The following is an 18,757-nucleotide window of genomic DNA, read 5'->3' as shown; positions in this document are numbered from 1 at the left end:
TCCCCCTCCTCATCTTTGGCTGGCCAAGAGGTCGGATCCTTCGTAGATGTTGGCTTAGCCACCATCATGCATGTCTCCCGCACCGCCATGCGAGATTGCTCTAGCACGGCTTGCTCAGGGCGGCTCCGGAGAGCTGCAAATAATGTAGCGGTCTGTGACCCATCTTCTAGAGCGCAGCAAGAGCACATCCTGCTAGTGCTGTGTGCTCCACACTCATCGCCACTTCACCGAAAGCTCCCTCCGTTTAAAGCCCAGCGAGGTCAGGCCCCGGCTTTGCCAGACCCTGCCTTTTCCAAGGGGGATGGGTGGCCACGGCCGAAGGGAGCCTCCAGAAAATCTGCAGCCAGGCCCTGCCGCATAGCCAGTCTCTGGGCAACCAAAGATCTGCCAGATTCCAGTCCTGCATCCGCCTTGTCTTGCTCCAGGCAACCCACGCCTGATTGTCCTCTCTGAATTCTGACTTCAGCTCAGCCCTGCCCTCCTCTTCCCGACTTCTGACTTCAGCTCAACCCCGCCCTCCTCTTCCTGACTTCTGACTTCAGCTCAACCCCGCCCTCCTCTTCCCGACTTCTGACTTCAGCTCAACCCCGCCCTCCTCTTCCCGACTTCTGACTTCAGCTCAACCCCGCCCTCCTCTTCCCGACTTCTGACTTCAGCTCCAACTACCACCTCTGACTCCTGCTCTCACCACGAGGCATGACCTCCCATGTCCTGGTCACTGGCAATGAGGCGCTGGGGAAGGAGGAACATGGTGAGCATTAAAGTACCAAGGTGGGAAGTATCAGAGTCCGAGGACAAAGTTAGACAGAATTTTTCTGTGTGTCTTATTCAAGCCCCAGCTCCTGCAACTCAGTTTGCCGTTTAAGAAGTGAGGTTTTTTTAGCCCTTCATCATTGCAGAGACTTTAACAGGCTTTGAAAAAGAGCTAGATGAGTTCATGGTCCTGAACTGGAATAGGTCCTGCCTTGGGCAGGGGGCTGGACTTGATGACCTCCTGAGGTCTCTTCCAGCTCTATGACTCTATGATTCATGGAGGTTTGGTCCATCAATGGCTATTAGCCAGGATGGGTAGGAATGGTGGCCCTAGCCTCTGTTTGTCAGATGCTGGGAATGGGCGACAAGGGTTGGATCTCTCTACAAGGAAGTTTTTCTTCACACAGCACACAGTCAACCTGTGGAACTCCTCGCCAGAGGATGTTGTGAAGACCAGGACTTTAACAGGGTTCAAGAAAGAGCTAGGTAAATTCATTGAGGTTAGGTCCATCAATTCTTATTAGCCAAACTGGGTAGGAATGGTGTCCGTAGCCTCTGTTTGCCAGAAACTGGGGATGGGCAACAGGGGTGTAATCTCTTGATGATTCCCTGTTCTGTTCACTCCCTCTGGGGCACCTGGCATTGGCCACTGTCAGAAGACAGGCTACTGGGCTAGATGGACCTTTGGTCTGACCCAGTATGGCCGTTCTTATAAATTGCTGAAAGATTTGCAGATGACTGAAAACACAGTTATATTTTAATATTACGCACTGACTTAACAATCTCTTTTTAATATGCACATGTGGACTTTTGCCTGCTAGGTATTCATCAATACATTCTATATCATGTTTTTCTTTACCATGAATTGGCATCACCACCCCCCTTTTGAAGTCCTACATACATACCTTTAGCATTTCATCTCTTAGGGATCATTTTAAGAAAATAAACAGAAACTTAACAGCGCCACTTTCACAAAGGCGGCAGTTCTGAAGAACCTGAGGGCTAGTACAGTTTCATGAAAGTTTCCAAGAAGTGGCATGTTAGTTTAGGCTGAATGACTGAAACTTTGTAGGACTGAATGAAAGATCTGTTTATGGAACTGCCTAGTGACAAGTGCTGAGCAAACAAGAATAGAAGAAAATAACGATGATCCCGATAAATTTGATAACTTAGTATTATTTGCCCAGAAAAGCATATGACCTCAATTGACAGGAAAGTTTGTTGTCTACATTGTGCAGATGGGGAAGTCAAGCAGAGAGAGATTAAATGATTTACCCAAGGACAGCAGAAAGTGTGTGGCAGAGCTGGGAATTAAATACCCATTTCCTGGATCCTACACCAATGTCTTATCCATAAGGTATAATTCCTCTGATGAGGAGTAGGGATTATTTTTCTAGTCTGTGCCTGTCAGCTCTTCACTCTCATAGGGAGCAGATTTGGCAGCTGCCACGTTCAAGTAAACAAATAAACAAAAGGAAGGTTTCTTCACTCAGCGTACAGTCAACCTGTGGAACTCCTTGCCAGAGGATGTGGTGAAGGCTAGGACTTGAACAGGTTCAAAAAGGGTATAGCCATTGATGGATCTAACCTCCATGAATCTATCTATTAGCCATGATGGGTAGGAATGGTGTCCCTAGCCACTGTCTGGAAATGGGTGACAGGGGAGGGATCACATGAGGATTACCTGTTGTGTTCCCTCCCTCTGGGGCATCTGGCATTGGTCACTGTCGGCAGACATGATACTGAGTTAGATGGACCCTTCGTCTGACCCAGTCTGGCTGTTCTCATGTTCTTATGTTAAGTAGCTCATAGAACTTCCAAGTGCTGTGAATCTGGACCAGTCCCCTTTTTCCCAGGACTGATATTTTGCACTTACAAAAGGTTAACGGTGTGGAGCAGCTATTAGCCACGGTCCTGACTCACTGTTGTTCTTCATGCTCAGATTCAGAGCGGCAAAGCCCAAGCAGAGGGGATTTGGGAGGGGGAAATGGTTTTAACACGGCATTAAGAAGCTATTTGCTGAAACAGCGAGATGCCGACTCAAAAGTGGCAGGAAGCAAAACTGCCTGGCTTCGTTGCTTAAATGCACGAGCTCACAAGTGTGTTTATCTTTCTGAGCACAATGCAAACCCACCGCTCAGAAAACAGCAGAGGCCTAAAGTACAGATTGTTCCACTGCAAACTTAAACAGCTTTCAAGGCTCTGGATTTTTTTGTTCACAACGGGTGCTGAGAGCTGAGCTTATAGACCTATTAGTTAAAGCCTGTAAATCCCTTTTTTCCTCCTAGTTAACGTGAAAAAGCTCTCTCAGGATAGCTACGATACATGTGAGAGTGTTTGTCTGTCGCTTTTCAAGAACTCCTCCTACATGATAAGAGCTACACCCATCAAATTTGGTAGGCAGCTTCCTCTTACCATAACTTAAAGTGGGAGTGGGTAAATGCCAGGCCAAGGGCTGGAACCGATCTACCAACATTAGCCCCTGGCGGGCCCCCACACCATCGTATTTACCTGCACCTCTGCAGGTACGGGGGATTGCCGCTCCCATTGGCCGCTCCCTGCCAATGGGAGCTGCGATCGCCAGTATCTGCGGAGGTGCAGGTAAATATTGCGGGGAAGTTGTTTGCCATCCCTGGCAACGGGGCAGCAGTCAGCCTTCTTGGAGCTGGGAGCCCAGGTGGTGGGATCGCAGCAGACGTGACAGGCCAGAAGCCCGGGAAGGCAGCGGGCTGCAGGTGGGGTGGAGGCAGCGGGGTTGCCGATGGGCTAGCTTAGCAGCTGCAAGGAACACCCAAGCTGGGGGGGCCAGAAATAACCTCCCCTGGTCCGGCAAAATCCCTCATTCGGAATCAGTCAGGTCCCAAGGGTGCCGGACCAGGGAGGTCCAACCTGTACTCTCTCCTCTGTTTAAAGTGAATCCTATCACAAAGATTGGAAAGCCCTGATAGACCGTTTCTTACCTTGACTCATCTCACGCATCCAAATTTACCGGTCAACACGCAGCGTGCTGCTCATGGAATAAGATTACTCGACATTGACCAAGTCCGATTTGGGGACTGAAAGATGAACTGGTCCTCATGCAGCTCTTAGATGTATCTGACTGCATCCATCGCCCCCTTTGTATGTCACTTAGCACCTTAGACTGTGAACGCTTTGGACCAGGAACTGGTATCTTCAGATATGACTGTATAGCATCTAGCACAATGGAGCACTCGTTCAATCTGGGGTCTACTGTCATGGAAATATCACACACTAATAACTAGGTCTCATGCACAAAACATGCCTCGGCGCAATCGGAGGTTTCAACGAAGCTTATATCCCTCGCTCCCTTTGGGAATCCGAGTTTTAAACGTTATTTCATCAGCCATCACAGCTCCATGGGTAATTTATGGAGACGGGAAAGAGCAGGAGCATTGCTATAATAACCCAAGTGTGGTTTTCATGGTACAGTGAAACCTTTGTTATCTGGCACTCTGTTAACCAGAAAACTTTGTTAACCACCATTGCTCCCAGCCACAATACTGTCACATCTTCAGGCGCACAGGCCTGGCTTGGTTTACCATGATTGGCTGAACAATTTTTTATTTAAGTACTAATCATCTTCAATCAAAATAGAAATGTGAGACCAACTGCCTCACACTGCAAAACTACCAATATTAAAAACTTGAGTTTTACTATTATTGTCCATTGGTTTTTCCTAGTTTGATGGGACTCTCAAATAGCCAGAATTTTTAGGTAACTGGAACACCCTAATCCCCAAGAATGCTGGATAACTCAGGTTTTACTGAATATTAACATATTATTAAGTCCATTGTTTTAAGAATGCATTTTACATCATCTCAAAATATTTGACAAGTGTTAACATTCCCTGTTCTTTGTGCAAAACATTGGTGCCTAGGGAATTGATGGAAGTTATACTTTTGGATTTTCCTATTGCAAGAAGAACTGGTAGTGAGGAGAAAAGGAGTTCAAAGTCAATTGAGCAGAGAGGCGATTCCAGGGATTTTAATTTGGAGATTTTATTAACTTTGCCAGGCCAAAGAGAGATCCAGATGTGGAACTATGACAAATGCAGCCATTCCCAGGTTACCGGGTTTCAGAATTTGTGGCCTAATGAATATACTCCAGCTCTACAAGGGTAAAAATGCGTTCCAATGACTGCATTGATGTAAACCAATCTTCACTGGAATGTTAGGACAGAAGTTTTAGCTAGTAGTTTGAGAGGGGGTTATTTTCACGGTGTGCAAGAAACCCATGTGTGTGTGAGAGAGAGAGATTGCACACATGTGTATGTAAGTCTCAGAAAGGAAGCTGTGTTAGTCTAATTTTAAAAACAAGTAGTCCTGTGGCACTTTAGACACGCAAACACACACATATATGTCCACTGGCAACAAGCTACAGGCAAGGTGGTAAGTAATGTGTGTAAAATACTTCTTTACTTCACCTGGGTGTTGTGATTAACAGGAGTGTTATGAGCAAGACAGGAGAAATTATTTTTCCACTCTACACTGCACTGATGAGGCCTCCAACAGAGTACTGTGTCCAGTTCTGGGCACCACATTTCGGCTTTGTCTACACTGCAGGGTTTTTGTGCAAGAAGCTTTGTGCAGAAGAGATCTTCCGCAAAAACTTCTTGCACAAAAGCGCTTCCACACCTCAAAAGCGCGTTGGAAAAGCGATGTGCTTTTGCACAAGAGAGCATCCACTCTGCATGGACACTCTTGTGCAAGAAAGCTCTGATGGACATTCACAGAATGGTCATCAGAGCACCTGTGCTTTCTCTGATAGGCTCTTTTTGCCCAAGAAACCCCTGTGGTGCATCCACACACACCTTTTTCCACAAGAACTCTTGTGCAGAAAGGAGTTATTCCTTGTAGAGAGAGAAATAACTCTACCGGCAAAAGCCCTCTGTCCTGTCGATTTACTGTATTTTTTTGCACAAAAACATGCTTCAGGTGTGGATGCTCCATGGGGTTTTGCGCAAAAACCATTGTTTTTGCGCAAAAACCCTGTAGTGTAGACATAGCCTTCAAGAACGATGTGGAGAAATTGGAGAGGGCGCAGAGAAGAGCAACAAAAATGATTAAAAGTCCAGGGAGAAAAGCCTAGTTCCCATACCATAAGAACGAGGGATGACCAATTGAAATTAATAAGTAGCAGGTTTTAAACAAACAAAAGGAAGTTTTTCGTCAAACAGTGCATGGTCAGCCTGCGGAACTCCTTGCCAGAGGAGGTTGTGAAGACCAGAACTTTAACAGGGTTCAAGAAAGAGCTAGATAAATTCCTGGAGGTTAGGTCCATCAATGGCATAGAGTTTCCCTGGTGTTGGCCAGAGTGGCCACCAGGGAAACCTGGGAAGCCTTAGCCTCCCACTAGTTCGAATTAAGGGTCCACACAGCCCTTAATTCGAACTAGCTAGTTCGAACTAGGCTTAATCCTCGTAAAATGAGGTTTACCTAGTTCGAACTAAGTGCTCCGCTAGTTCGAATTAAATTCGAACTAGCGGAGCGCTAGTGTAGCGCCTATTAAAGTTAGTTCGAACTAACGTCTGTTAGTTCAAACTAACTCTGTAGTGTAGACATACCCTAAAAGATTATTACAAGGTGGAGGGAGAAAACTTATTCATCTTGGCCTCTGAGGATAGAACAAAAAGCAATGGGCTTAAATTGCAGCAAGGGAGGTTTAGGTTGGACATTATGAAAAACTTCCTCACTATCAGGGTGGTTACACACTGGAATAAATTGCCCAGGGAGGTTGTGGAATCTCCATCACTGGGGATATTTAAGAGCAGGTTGGACAGACACCTGTCAGAGATGATCTAGACAGTGCTTGGTCCTGCCATGAGGGCAGGGGACTGTACTCGATGACCTCTCAAGGTCCTTTCCTGTTCTAATATTCTATGGTTTTATGAGGGTCACCAAAGTACTCAGTGGATGATCCTGGTTATATATAATTTTATCCAATAATTATAAATGTTCCAGCATGGCCAGAGTACATGAGTTAAATTCTCCCTGGTTGCTCACCTCTCCAGCACTTACCCTCGCCCAGACCAAATGGATGCAACTTATGTGGGAAATAAGTCTCAGAAACGGCATATAGGAACATGCCCATCGTCGCTCAGGAGTGTGTGGCTGTAGTAGTTCCACTATTTGCAGTTCTCTTACTCCCGTGTCCTTGCCCTGACCTCCTAGAGCCATGAAGCTGACTCATCAGATACTCCGCAAAAGGTGCCTTTCTACTCCTTTTCTCCCAGCTCTTCCAAAGCGACCTCTACGCCCCTGTGTTCCCTTCGGCTGTCCCCTCTGGTGTCCCTATGCTTTGACGTCCTTTGCTGCAACCCCTTCACAACTGATTTCCCAAACCCTCGCTGAGAGTAAGATGCTCTCCCAGATGTAAATGCTGATAGCAATCAGCCCTAAATACGGTCCTTGTACTGGCAGATCATTAGACTGTGAATAAAACATAGGGGAGAGAGAGAGAGAGAAATTTCTGATCAGCGGTAGGTGTGTTGACTGCTTTCATGTGAGGCAGGAATGTAAGTGTGACAAGACTCATTATGTATAAATCACGTGCTGGATGGCGGTGAACTTTCCATGGTTACAAAGATAAAACGGCTTCTTCTCCCTCATTAGCTCAGCATTGACAAAGCACTGCGGGGTCCCTTCTGCTACATGGGAAACATGTGTCTAGATTAAACTTCAGGAAACCTACTGCAATCCTTTTCATCTGTGGCTTCTTCCCTAATAAAGCGACAAAGGGGAGGGCAGCCTTAGGTGTCCTTCCTGCTTGGAAACCACGGCAGCTACAAGCAGCCATATGTAGAGATCGTCCTTTTCATACAGGTGTGCCTAACACCCCGAGGAAAGTCTCCCATCTTAGAATCATAGAATCCTAGAGCTGGAAGAGACCTCAGGAGTCATCAAGTCCAACCCCCTGCCCAAGCAGGACCAATCCCAACTCAATCAACCCAGCCAGGGCTTTGTCAGGCTGGGACTTAAAAACATCTAGGGATGGAGATTCCACCACCCTAGGGAACCCAGCCCAGGGCTTCCCCACCCTCCTAGGGAAATGGTTTGTCCTAATCTCCAACCTACACCTCCCCCACTGCAACTTGAGACCATTGCTCCTCGTTCTGACCTTTGACACCACCAAGACCAGCCTCGCGCTCTCTCCAGTTGGCCAGGCCAGAAACTCAGAAATAAGTGGATTCTACCTGCACTGGGAATTGTGCTGGGTTTCCTGTCTCTGTTCAGAGAACCATCCTCATCCCTTTAATCCCCAACGGCCCCTGTTTTACAATATAATCAAAGAATCCTAGAACACTAGAACTGGAAGGGACCTCGAGAGGTCATCGAGTCCAGTCCCCTGCACACATAGCAGGGCCAAGCACCATCCAAGTCATCCCTGACAGGTGTCTGTCCAACCTGCTCTTAAATATCTCCAGCAATGGAGATTCCACCACCTCCCTGGGCAATTTATTCCAGTGTTTCACCACCCTGACAGTTAGGAAGTTTTTCCTAATGTCCAACCTAAACCTCCCTTGCTGCAGTTTAATCATGCAAATTAATGGAGTAATGGTTCTCCACGTTCTGGACCAGCACGCTGTTGTTCAATGAAGCAGTTCCTACCATTGCAGACACACGGGTGCACGTCAGTCCCTGCTGTTCTCTGCCTGTGGCAGATGATAACCTAGCCTCTCGAGGGTTGTAATGCTTTAGTCTAATTCATGTTATTGGCTTGGTGTGAACAGGCCTGCTGACGGGGGAGGGGAAGGGAGGACAAAGGGGGCAACTTCCCCAAGGCCTGATGTTTTGAAAGGGTTTAGGACTCTCAGCCACTGCTGTTACAGTGGCGGCAGCAATGCCCAGAGCCCCAGGCCCGTCAATTGCCACCAGGGCATGGCACACTTCAGGGTTCGGGTTAGCCTGGGCAGTGCTGAGGACCAGCTGCCTGGCCCCGCCTCTTCTGCCTGAGGCCCCGCCCCTTCTAGGGGCTCAGAGACCTCACACACACACCTTGCCTAGGGGCCCAGCAGGCTGTCGTCTCCCCTAAGTGTGGAGCCGGCTGGGCTAGTGACCGTGTGCTATCCAGGAGGCCAAACGAGATGCTCTGGCTAGATGGCTGCATAAGGCTTGGCAGTGGGTGACCTGGGACCATTGGTTTTTGTATGAATCGCTGGCCCCTGGTGAGCCCCCCTGCCTCACCATTCTCTCACCACGCAGACTGTAAACCCTTTGGGGGCAGGCCCCCGACTGGCCTTGGGGCCTTCAAAGGGGCCAAGAACAGCGAGGCCTTGACCCCCGAGGCGGGCCAGGAGCTGCTTGCGCCGTACAAAGAAGGAGCAATCGGAATCGGAACAAATCCGCAGGGAACGGAGCCGCTAAGGCAGCAGAATTTGCCGGAATCCCCAGCAGCCGCTGGGAGTCCCCCGGCGAGATTCCTGTTGGGAGCAGCAAGGGAGAATGGGAAAGAAGCTCGATGCAGGGAAACGTCACGACACTCGGACCAGGCTCATTTTTTCGGCACAGGGTCCCCAGCAGTGGATGCAATGAGAGGCTTAGCCTGAGAGAAGTGCCGGTCCACCCACTAGCTGTGGCATCTTCCTGCTCCCCCCGCGCGGTCCTAAGAGAGCGTTCATCGAGAGCCGGCCAGCTGGAAGGAAGCCTGGTGAAGCTGAAGGAGACAAATCTCCTCCCCAGACGGCAAGGGGTCCTCCTACAGTGGCCAGCTGTGCTGATTTTATTGGGACAGTCCCCACATTTGGGCCTTTGTCTTATATAGGTGCCTGTTACCCTCTCCCCTTTGTCCTGGTTTTTTTTCACATATTCTATCTGGTCCCCCCTGTAGGGCCCTTCTCAGGCATGATCAGGTAGTACCAGGCACTTTCCAGTGAGGATCTCCTAGTGCATGAATTAATCTGGGCAGGTAAATACTGTTACCCCCCAGCGGCATATCGAGCGGGGGAGGGAGGAGCAGTTGCCCCCGGGTGCCACGCTAGGGCGAGAGCAGGGAGAACAGCGCTGGCGGGTCTGACATGGCCGCAGCTGCTGCGGAGGGGTCAGGTGGTCCCAGATCCGCCCATGCTGCTCTCCCTACGTTCTCCCTAGCATGGTGCCTGGGGAAAACTGCCCCCCCACAGCCTCCCTCGCTATGTCTCTGTTACCCCCATGCAGAGTTGGGGTAATGATGGGAAGAGATGACCTCAGACAGCGAGTTCAGTTCTGGCTGTGGAAAATGAGTCTGGCTTTCTATCTCAGACATTCCAGAGCCAGCTCTAACCACTAGCCAGCACATCTCAGAGCTAGGAATATAGCCCATGACTCTTTCCCCTCTGGTTCTCAGCTCCAACCACTAAGCCATACACCTTTCCAGAACCAGGAATAGAATCGCAGGGTCCTGCCCTCTTATTCCTCAACTTGCTGGCCTCCTTTTCTACCCAAGTCCTTCGTTCCCCAGGGCAGGCACTGTATTTCTTGAAGAAGCACACCTGTTTCTCCAATGGGCCAGCAGTTGTGCGGGTGCCAAGCTCAGCCATAGAGAGGAGAGGGGAAAGGGAGGAAAGAGGAAGGTGAGACTAAGGAGGGGAAGTAAAGAAAGCATCCCTGTCAAGTCAGCATGCCCCTGTCCAGGATGCTCTTTGTTGGTACCGCCCCTGCACACTCTGTCCATGTGTCACGCCCAGCTGTCCCCAGCATGAATGTGGCACCCTCGGGGAGACTGGTGCCGTGTCACTCCCAATCCTGCGTGACAGATGATGTGGGGAAAGCTGAAGTACTCAATGCTTTCTTTGCCTCTGTATTCACGGACAAGGTCGGCTCCTGGACTTCTGCGCCAAGTGATGCAAGATGGGATGAAGATGGACAGCCCGTGGTGGGTAAAGAACAGGTTAGGAACTATTTAGAAAAGCTAAACGTACATAAATCCATGGGTCCGGACTTAGTGCATCCGAGGGTAATGAGGGAGTTGGCAAATGACATTGTGGAGCCTTTGGCTATTATCTTTGAAAAGTCGTGGAGATCAGGAGAAATCCCGGATGACTGGAAAAAGGCAAATGTAGTGCCCATCTTCAAAAAAGGGAAGAAGGATGATCCAGGGAACTATAGGTCGGTCAGTCTTACCTCGGTTCCTGGAAAAATCATGGAAGGGATCCTTAAGGAATCCATATTGAGGCACTTGGATGAGAGGAAAGTGATTAGGAATAGTCAGCATGGATTCACAAAGGGCAAGTCATGCCTGACCAATCTGATTAGCTTCTATGATGAGGTAACTGGCTTGGTGGACATGGGAAAGTCAGTGGATGTTATATACCTTGACTTTAGCAAGGCTTTTGATATGGTCTCCCACAATATTCTTGCCAGCAAGTTAAGGGATTGTGGATTGGATAAATGGATGGTAAGATGGATAGAAAGATGGCTAGAAGGCCGGACCCAGCGGGTAGTGATCAATGGCTCGATGTCAGGATGGCGGTCGGTTTCTAACGGAGTGCCCCAAGGTTTGGTTCTAGGACCGGTTTTGTTCAATATCTTTATTAATGATCTGGATGAGGGGATGGATTGCACCCTCAGCAAGTTTGCGGATGACACTAAGCTGGGGGGAGAGGTAGATATGCTTAAGGGCAGAGATAGGGTACAGAATGACTTAGATTTCTTGTGGCCCAATCCTCCAATTTGTCTGATGAGGTTCAACAAGGACAAGTGTAGAGTCCTGCACTTGGGACGGAAGAATCCCAAGCATAGTTACAAGCTGGGGACCAAACGGTTAAGTAGTAGCTCTGCAGAAAAGGACCTGGGGGTTACAGTGGATGAGAAGCTGGATATGAGTCAACAGTGTGCCCTTGTAGCCAAGAAGGCTAATGACATATTAGGTTGCATTAAGAGGAGCATTGCCAGCAGATCCAGAGATGTCATCATTCCCCTTTATTCAGCTTTGGTGAGGCCGCATCTGGAGTATTGTGTCCAGTTCTGGGCCCCCTACTACAAAAAGGATGTGGACGCATTGGAGAGGGTCCAGCGGAGGGCAACCAAAATGATTAGGGGGCTGGAGCATATGACTTATGAGGAGAGGATGAGGGACTTGGGTTTGTTTAGTCTGCAGAAGCGAAGAGTGAGGGGGGATTTGATAGCAGCCTTCAACTTCCTGAAGGGAGGTTCCAAAGAGGCTGGAGAGAGGCTGTTCTCAATAGTGACAGATGGCAGAACAAGGAGCAATGGTCTCAAGTTGTGGTGGGAGAGGTCCAGGTTCGATATTAGGAAAAACTATTTCACTAGGAGGATGGTGAAGCACTGGAATGGGTTACCTAGGGAAGTAGTGGAGTCTCCATCCCTAGAGGTGTTTAAGTCTCGGCTTGACAAAGCCCTGGCCGAGTTGATTTAGTTGGAATTGTTCCTGCCTAGAGCAGGGGGCTGGACTTGATGACCTTCTGAGGTCTCTTCCAGTTCTATGATTCTATGATTCTATGATTAATCTTCCGTGCACTGGAATCGGCAACAGCCCAGGGTGCATTGCTGCTCCAAGACAATCTGAACTGGTCCATCTACTCCAGGTGAGGCTGCTCTGCCCCGCAGGAGTGTATGACCTAAGTATGGGACAATCTAAGCCCAAACCCAAGTCCCAAGCACCTCCAAGCGTTGGGGAACTTGGGCTGAGTTCTAAATATGGCAGCCAGATTCCATTTCCACGGCAGCAGATCCAGGAGCTGTGTTGTTTGAAAGCATTTTGTCTTTGGAGTGCCACTCGCTGCTTGTTTACTCCTCTCGTATTTATTTCTAGGATCTGGTACACTTTATTAAGGAATGAGATCAAAGGCTTCTGCAGAGAGCACGTGCAAGACTCCTGACATCTGCTGCGATGACAGCCAGCCAGGAGCTCCTGTGCCTCGCCCAGGAAAGTTTCAAAATCAAGTTATGTTGAGCCAACACGTTGGCACGGTTTGTTTGAAAAATGTCATGATGGGATGTTTCTTTTTCCAGGGGCTGCTCTCTTTCCATGCATCCCTCAATCTGTCCTCAGCAATGCAAGTCAACTGGCATTCATATTTCAGACCTAAGTATTCTGTTCCATAGAATCATAGAGTTGAAGGAGACCTTAGAAGGTCTTCAAGTCCAACCCCCTACTAAAAGCAGAGCTAATCTCAACTAAATCGTCCCAGCCAGGGCTTTGTCAAGCTGGGACTTAAAAATCTCTAGGAATGGAAATTCCACCCCTCCCTAGGGAACCCAGACCAGTGCTTCACCATCCTCCTAGTTTTTCTTAATATCCACCTGAGAACAAGGAGCAATGGTTTCAAGTTGCAGTGTGGGGGGAGGTCTATAATCTGTTACCACTGAGAACAGCCTTTCTCCATCCTCTTTGGAACCTCCCTTCAGGAAGTTGAAGGCTGCTGTCAAATCCCCCCTCACTCTTCTCTTCTAGAGACCAAATAAGCCCAAATCCTTCTGCCCCTTCATTATTTTTGTTGCCCTCTGCTGGACCCTCTCCAATGTACTTAGGACCGTCCTTTCCCCATGACTTCAGATTCAGCTTTAGCTTTATCAATATTTCCTCGGGTGGACCTGGGAGATATTTTCAATTCCTGCCTATACTGTAGGTGCTGCAGAACTATTGAGTAGCAGCCACTAGAGAAAAGGGTTCCCACAAAGGTGTTTATGACAGAACCCAGCAGCGTGGGACAGAACCCTGAACTCTGGATCACCAAGTAAATCTCCCTCGGTATAAACCTGAGGGGCAAAACAGATAGGGAATGGGCTGGAGAGTACAATAAAACAGATAAAGCTCTTCACCCAGGGTATGTCTACACTACCCCGCTAGTTCGAACTAGCGGGGTAATGTATGCATACCGCACTTGCTAATGAAGCCCGGGATTTGAATTTCCCGGGCTTCATTAGCATAAGCGGGGAGCCGCCATTTTTAAATCCCCGCTGCTTCGAACCCCGTGCAGCGCGGCTACACGGGGCTCGAACTAGGTAGTTCGGACTAGGTTCCTATTCCGAACTACCGTTACTCCTCGTGAAACGAGGTGTACCGGTAGTTCGGAATAGGCACCCTAGTCCGAACTACCTAGTTCGAGCCCCGTGTAGCCGCGCTGCACGGGGTTCGAAGCAGCGGGGATTTAAAAATGGCGGCTCCCCGCTTATGCTAATGAAGCCCGGGAAATTCAAATCCCGGGCTTCATTAGCAAGTGCGGTATGCATACATTACCCTCCTAGTTCGAACTAGGAGGGTAGTGTAGACATACCCCCAGGGAGTAGAAAGGCACAGAAAAGAACTGTTCAAGGGGGAAGAGAGAGATTGAGTTTGAGAACATAAGAACAGCCAGACTGGGTCAGACCAAGGGTCCATCTATCCCAGGGTATGTCTAGACTACATCCCTCTGTCACCAGAGGGCTGTAAATTAGACATACCGACATTTCAAATGAAGCGGGGATTTAAATCTCCTGCGATTCATTTGAATAAAAATGGCCGTCACATTTTGCCGAGTCAGCGATTTGTCGGCAAAAAGCGGCTGTCAAGACGGGGATCGGGCGACAAAGAAAGCCTTGGTCGGCTGATCCCTTATGCCTTGTAAAATGAGGTTTACAGGATCAGCCAACCAAGGCTTTCTTTGTCGTCCAATCCCCATCTTGATAGCCACTTTTTGCTGACAAACCGCTGCCTCCGCAAAACACGGCAGCCACTTTTATTCAAATGAAGTGCGGGAGATTTAAATCCCCACTTCATTTGCAATGTCAGTACATCTAATTTACATCCCTCTGGCGACAGAGGGATGTAGTCGAGACATACCCCCAGTATCCTGTCTGCTGACAGTGGCCAATGCCAGGTGCACCAGAAGGAGGGAACACAACAGGGAATCCTCATGTGATCTGTCCTTTGTCATCCATTTCCAGGCAAACAAGAGGCTAAGGACCCATTTCTGCCCATCCTGGCTAACAGTCATCGATGGACCCAACCACCATGAATCTATCTAGCTCTGTTTTGAACCCTGTTAAAGTCCTGGTCTTCACAACATTGGAAGTGTCTGAAGAGTCATATCTCTCAGGGGAAAATACTGTAAGAGCACTGTTAATAAATTGCCCAAAGCGTTGGACCAGACGAAGGTCCCTGAGCAGTGGGTAGCTAGAAAAGAGACAGGAGTGGGAGGCCCCGTTGTCACGGAGGACAACAGTCCTGCTGCCCATTCCCTCTTTTGTGAGGTGGGAGGAGCCACCGCCTCTAGATTCTTTGGGATGGAGTCTGAGTCTTTCACTCGCATCGACATTGCAGAATGGAACTGCTAGGGTCAGGTGAGCAGTGGCTTGAAGGGAGGCTCTGTAAATGAATGGGAGGGTGGGTTATGTTCAAAGTCTAAAAGGATGTTGACTTTTTCCCACCGGGGGATAGCCAGTACTGTTTTTAGGAGCTGCGACTGTTCTGAAATGCCTCTTTCCTCATTTAATCACATGCATGCGCCTTGTATGGACCTGTCGGGGGGGTACGCCCCTGACGTGGGGTGCATCCCCCTTCTAGGGTCCCGTGTCTCGGTCCTGGCACCTCTCTCGGGGTGTCTACGGTACTAAAGTCCCAGTACAAAAGTCCCAGCCCCTCTCTCAAGGCATATATGGTACCAGAGTCCCAGTACAAAAGTCCGGCCCCTCTCTCAAGGCATATACGGTACCAGAGGCTTAGCTCCAGGAAAAAGCCTCTCCTTGTCGGGGTGATTTCCCCGGGTGTGGAAAGGGGAGCTAGGGGGACCCAGGCCCTTCCTCTCCACCGGGTCCCAGCCCAGGGCCCTGTAGGCAAGGACTCTTGCCGCTGCCTGCTCGGTGGGGACTCCAGCCGATACACACCAAGCTGGGATAGCAATCCTTGCCCTGGGCTGCTTCCTACCCCCTGGCATCCCTATAATCCCTCTGCCTCGGCGGCGGTCCTTACCAGGGCCGGGGTTGGAGGCGTTGGGGTTCTGGTCCCTCAGGCGGGGTTGGCTGCTGTCGGTACTCCCAGTGGTAGACACGGGCCCTTGCGCTGGTGTCAGCTGCTGCAGGAACACCGGGGATGCAGCCTGGGTCCTTCTAGCCTCCAGCTGCCTTTTCTCCTGCTGGGCTCCCTCCGCCTTTATATGTTGGCTCTGCTGGGAGCATGCCCAGCAGGGCCGGAGGGGCGGGGCCCTCTCAGCCAGCTGGGCCTGGATCTACTCCCAGCCCTTTAGTGCGGGGCCTGTTCACCTCGCCACAGGACACTCGAATGATTTGCACTCTCCATGTTTCTGCTGAATTCCAAGACGAAATCTATTAACTGAAAGCGAATAGCATCGTGTCAGTCAAGGGCGAGTATTTATTTCTGGGAAGTTGCAGTTCTGTTCCACCGCGCTGGCATATTGTCTCCTGGGCAGTTGCATGCAGTCGAATGGGTGAATCACACTCTTCTGTTCTGGGGTTTGATTCATAGCCCTCCAATTTTGGCCACTCTTCCTGCCGCTCTCATTTATCAGACTCGGCATCAAAGATTTCTAATGCCTGGAGCCTGATCTTCCACCATCTCCCACCTCACATGATTTACAGCTGTGCATAGTAGGTAGAAAAGGCGGTCGGATCAGCATCTTCACCTAGCACAGGCATAAAGGACTTACGTATTCTATGTAGTGAGAATCTGGTTCCATGGGTATGTGTCCAAAACCTCTCAAGAACCATGGCCTGCAAGAAACAATGTGTTTCCCTGGAACCAACAAGCCTGTCTTCTTCCCGTGAAGAAAAGGTCTCAAATCAGGCCCAGTGAAGGGATCAGATCACAAGCATGAAAAACCATCAAAAGGAACCTAGCTGTCCACCGAGTGTGGCTAATATGAGGGCTTCATGCGGCGATGCCGTTCTTTAGCATTCTTATATTTCTCAGCTCTGAAGTGCACTATGTGGAAGAACAGTGAAGTTGCTTAGTACTTTCAAAGACTTTATTAATTGAAAATATTCTGTTTCCTCTGTCAGAAAAGAGCTGTCCGGGGAGTGGTACCTAACAGAGATACAGCTGTCCGTAAAAACACTTTGGAGAAGGGAGCATTTGTTCTGTGTTTGCAGAGCTCCTAATGTGATATGGTCACGGTTCCTGAGTGGGACTTCCAGGTGGTACTAGAATGTACCTAATAAAAAAATATTTAATGAACCCGTATACAGGCCCTCTATAGAAAGAACAACCTCTGCTGGCCCACAGGAATACACCACATTGTTCTTAAGTTAGTAGCATTCGTAAAGATGTACCAATACGCTGTAGATGGCTCCCTAAGAAAACAGCCTTCAGCACCTTCCTCCAGTTCTAAAGAGTGTCGTAGGAACTAGAAGTCCATTTTGGTGTAGCCAAAACCAGGAGAGGCTATGAAGCAAGCTGTGGAACACCCACACCCAGACCAATGGTCTTTGGTCTCTACCCAGTTATGTCTGGACACTTTCTGAATGGGTACCACTTTAGAAAGCTATAGAGAGATGAGGGTTTCAAAAGGAAAGAGTCAGATATCCTAGCAGCCCGCTGTTTTGGGGTCCCTGGTTGCTAGAACACATTTGTGTCTCCAGACCCTGCAATCTGGAGACCCTGTAGACAGAATGGGTAGGAATGGTGTCCCTTAACCTCTGTTTGTCTGGAAATGGATGACAGGAGAGAGATCACATGATGATTACCTGTTGTGTTCACTTCCTCTGGGACATCTGGTATTGGCTACTGTTGGCAGACAGAATATTGGGCTAGATGGGCCTTTGGTCTGACCTAGTATGGCCGTTGTTATGTTCTTATGTCTCCATGAAAGAGGCCACATTAGGTTTATAGCCTCCCCCCATTATAATTTAACCATATTTATTATCTCACTTCTCACTGCAACCACTGTCCTTTGATTTACTTTTTCCCATAGTGGGCTAGCAACCTTGGGCATTCTCCAGTTACTGCCTCTCAATACACCAGTCTTCAGAAGCCCCATGATGCAGTGTCTTTGCTTCCAACAAGGACTTCATCTCTCTCCCTCCCTCTGGAATGGGTCAATATCACCACAGCCAGATAGTCATGAGAAGAAACTTGAGGTCCAGTCTCCCCTCTGCTTAGGGTCTGAGGACGCTGGCTACACCACTGCTAACTCCAGCAAGGCAAGGGACAAACCTGCTTTCAGGGACAGCTTCCTACACAAAGCAAGGGAGAGCCAAAAGTGGAGCAAGTTCACCACAAAGTCCAGGTCTAGCTGTTTACCCCTCCAGTGGAATCCAATACAATTGGAACTTGATGTTGCTACAAGGGTATTCCAAATCAGAACCTGGATCCAAAGCTGAATCCCACTTCTGACACCAACCTTTATCTAATGGGCTGAGCCACCGGCTCTAGGATGCTGAACTTTCAGATCTAAAGCCAGATTGAAATGTTTTGAGTTGAACACATGTCTAGGAAAATTTTAGCTAAGTATACACCTCTATGTCATCAGTTAGTGCTATAAGTATAATCAGCAATTTTGTTTATGGATGCGCCTTGCTATCAAATTGTTTGGGGTGCTATACAAGCAAACAATGACCAAGTACTGCAAGCAAAAGCTAATCTAACAGTGTCCATAGAGCTAAACCTTAGGAACAAATGGAAACTTAGGCCAGCAGCTGCATTTTGTACTAGGTTATCAGGAAGCATTTCCTGGAGAGAGCATATTACACTATGGGAATTCACCATACTGGTTTTGTCTAATTTCCTGTGTTAATCTTTTCCCTATAGGGATGGTGTCAGGCTTGCTTCTTTTCCCTTTGGAAAACACTTAGAGATCCTGGGATAAAACCTGCTACAGAAGGGCCGAGGGTTACTCAATGAGAAGGGAGCTTCACGGTCTATTAAAAGAATTTGACAGTGGCAGTGGATATCTAACTTTCAACTATGGGCATCTTCGTAGAATATCCAAACACTGCATTAGATGCTCCAATTCCCACCTAAACCTGTTTAGAACTTGGCCCTCAGATCTGGGATCAGCATACAGCCAGCTGTTGCATCATGCTCCAGCGAGTGGAGGCTACCCATAGATGCA

This window comes from Pelodiscus sinensis, chromosome 7 (genome assembly GCF_052426305.1).
Source record: "Pelodiscus sinensis isolate ZL-2025 chromosome 7, ASM5242630v1, whole genome shotgun sequence".
In the NCBI taxonomy this organism is placed as follows: Eukaryota; Metazoa; Chordata; order Testudines; family Trionychidae; genus Pelodiscus; species Pelodiscus sinensis.
Note: the sequence above shows the minus strand (reverse complement) of the source record.